Consider the following 3,259-nt stretch of genomic DNA (forward strand, 5'->3'; position numbering starts at 1 on the left):
AGCGAAAGCAATCCATTGCCAAGAAAAGTTCATTTATAGTCACTCAAGCCTAGAAAAGCCTTATTACTCGGTTTAAATGCCTTTATAATCTCATTATTGAATTTATTTTGAATTATTTTTACATTTTTTGATTAAAACAGATTGTAATTGATTCTTTGCCTCAGGAAACGTGGAGCGAAAGCCATCCATTGTCAAGAAAAGTTCATTTATAGTCACTCATGCCTAGAAAATCCTTATTACTCGGTTTAAATGCCTTTATAATCCCATTATTGAATTTATTTTGAATTGTTTTTACATTTTTTGATTAAAACAGATTGTAATTGATTGTTTGCCTCGGGAAACGTGGAGCGAAAGCCATCTATTGTCAAGAAAAGTTCATTTATAGTCACTCATGCGTAGAAAAGCCTTATTACTCGGTTTAAATGCCTTTATAATCCCATTATTGAATTTATTTTGAATTTTTTTTACATTTTTTGATTAAAACATATTGTAATTGAATGTTTACCTCTAGAAACATGGAGGAAAAGCCATCCATTGTCAAGAAAAGTTCATTTATAGTCACTCAAGCCTAGAAAAGCCTTATTACTCGGTTTAAATGCCTTTATAATCTCATTATTGAATTTATTTTGAATTGTTTTTACATTTTTTGATTAAAACAGATTGTAATTGATTCTTTGCCTCAATAAACGTGGAGCGAAAGCCATCCATTGTCAAGAAAAGTTCATTTATAGTCACTCATGCCTAGAAAAGCCTTATTACTCGGTTTAAATGCCTTTATAATCCCATTATTGAATTTATTTTGAATTGTTTTTACATTTTTTGATTAAAACAGATTGTAATTGATTGTTTGCCTCGGGAAACTTTGAGCGAAAGCCATCTATTGTCAAGAAAAGTTCATTTATAGTCACTCATGCGTAGAAAAGCCTTATTACTCGGTTTAAATGCCTTTATAATCCCATTATTGAATTTATTTTGAATTTTTTTTACATTTTTTGATTAAAACATATTGTAATTGAATGTTTACCTCTAGAAACATGGAGGAAAAGCCATCCATTGTCAAGAAAAGTTCATTTATAGTCACTCAAGCCTAGAAAAGCCTTATTACTCGGTTTAAATGCCTTTATAATCCCATTATTGAATTTATTTTGAATTTTTTTTACATTTTTTGATTCAAACATATTGTAATTGATTGTTTGCCTCGGGAAACGTGGAGCGAAAGCCATCCATTGTCAAGAAAAGTTCATTTATAGTCACTCATTCCTAGAAATGCCTTATTACTCGGTTTAAATGCCTTTATAATCCCATTATTGAATTTATTTTGATTTTTTTTACATTTTTTGATTAAAACATATTCTAATTGATTGTTTACCTCGAGAAACTTGGAGCGAAAGCCATCCATTCTTAAGAAAAGTTCATTTATAGTGACTCATGCCTAGAAAAGCCTTATTACTCGGTTTAAATGCCTTTATAATCCCATTATTGAATTTATTTTGGATGTTTTTTTACATTTTTTGATTAAAACAGATTGCAATTGATTGTTTGCCTCGAGAAACGTGGAGCGAAGGCCATCCATTGTCAACAAAAGTTCATTTATAGTCACTCATGCCTAGAAAAGCCTTATTACTCGGTTTAAATGCCTTTATAATCCCATTATTGAATTTATTTTGAATTGTTTTTACATTTTTTGATTAAAACAGATTGTAATTGATTGTTTGCCTCGGGAAACGTGGAGCGAAAGCCATCCATTGGCAAGAAAAGTTCATTTATAGTCACTCATGCCTAGAAAAGCCTTATTACTCGGTTTAAATGCCTTTATAATCCCATTATTGAATTTATTTTGAATTGTTTTTACATTTTTTGATTAAAACAGATTGTAATTGATTCTTTGCCTCGGGAAACGTGGAGCGAAAGCCATCCATTGTCAAGAAAAGTTCATTTATAGTCACTCAAGCCTAGAAAAGCCTTATTACTCGGTTTAAATGCCTTTATAATCTCATTATTGAATTTATTTTGAATTGTTTTTACATTTTTTGATTAAAACAGATTGTAATTGATTCTTTGCCTCAGGAAACGTGGAGCGAAAGCCATCCATTGTCAAGAAAAGTTCATTTATAGTCACTCATGCCTAGAAAAGCCTTATTACTCGGTTTAAATGCCTTTATAATCCCATTATTGAATTTATTTTGAATTGTTTTTACATTTTTTGATTAAAACAGATTGTAATTGATTGTTTGCCTCGGGAAACGTGGAGCGAAAGCCATCCATTGTGAAGAAAAGTTCATTTATAGTCACTCATGCCTAGAAAAGCCTTATTACTCGGTTTAAATGCCTTTATAATCCCATTATTGAATTTATTTTGAATTGTTTTTACATTTTTTGATTAAAACAGATTGTAATTGATTCTTTGCCTCGGGAAACGTGGAGCGAAAGCCATCCATTGGCAAGAAAAGTTCATTTATAGTCACTCATGCCTAGAAAAGCCTTATTACTCGGTTTAAATGCCTTTATAATCCCATTATTGAATTTATTTTGAATTGTTTTTACATTTTTTGATTAAAACAGATTGTAATTGATTCTTTGCCTCGGGAAACGTGGAGCGAAAGCCATCCATTGTCAAGAAAAGTTCATTTATAGTCACTCAAGCCTAGAAAAGCCTTATTACTCGGTTTAAATGCCTTTATAATCTCATTATTGAATTTATTTTGAATTGTTTTTACATTTTTTGATTAAAACAGATTGTAATTGATTCTTTGCCTCAGGAAACGTGGAGCAAAAGCCATCCATTGTCAAGAAAAGTTCATTTATAGTCACTCATGCCTAGAAAAGCCTTATTACTCGGTTTAAATGCCTTTATAATCCCATTATTGAATTTATTTTGAATTGTTTTTACATTTTTTGATTAAAACAGATTGTAATTGATTGTTTGCCTCGGGAAACGTGGAGCGAAAGCCATCCATTGTGAAGAAAAGTTCATTTATAGTCACTCATGCCTAGAAAAGCCTTATTACTCGGTTTAAATGCCTTTATAATCCCATTATTGAATTTATTTTGAATTGTTTTTACATTTTTTGATTAAAACAGATTGTAATTGATTGTTTGCCTCGGGAAACGTGGAGCGAAAGCCATCCATTGGCAAGAAAAGTTCATTTATAGTCACTCATGCCTAGAAAAGCCTTATTACTCGGTTTAAATGCCTTTATAATCCCATTATTGAATTTATTTTGAATTGTTTTTACATTTTTTGATTAAAACAGATTGT

Source organism: Theobroma cacao, unplaced genomic scaffold, assembly GCF_053813885.1.
Source record: "Theobroma cacao isolate CCN51 unplaced genomic scaffold, ASM5381388v1 tig011, whole genome shotgun sequence".
In the NCBI taxonomy this organism is placed as follows: domain Eukaryota; kingdom Viridiplantae; phylum Streptophyta; class Magnoliopsida; order Malvales; family Malvaceae; genus Theobroma; species Theobroma cacao.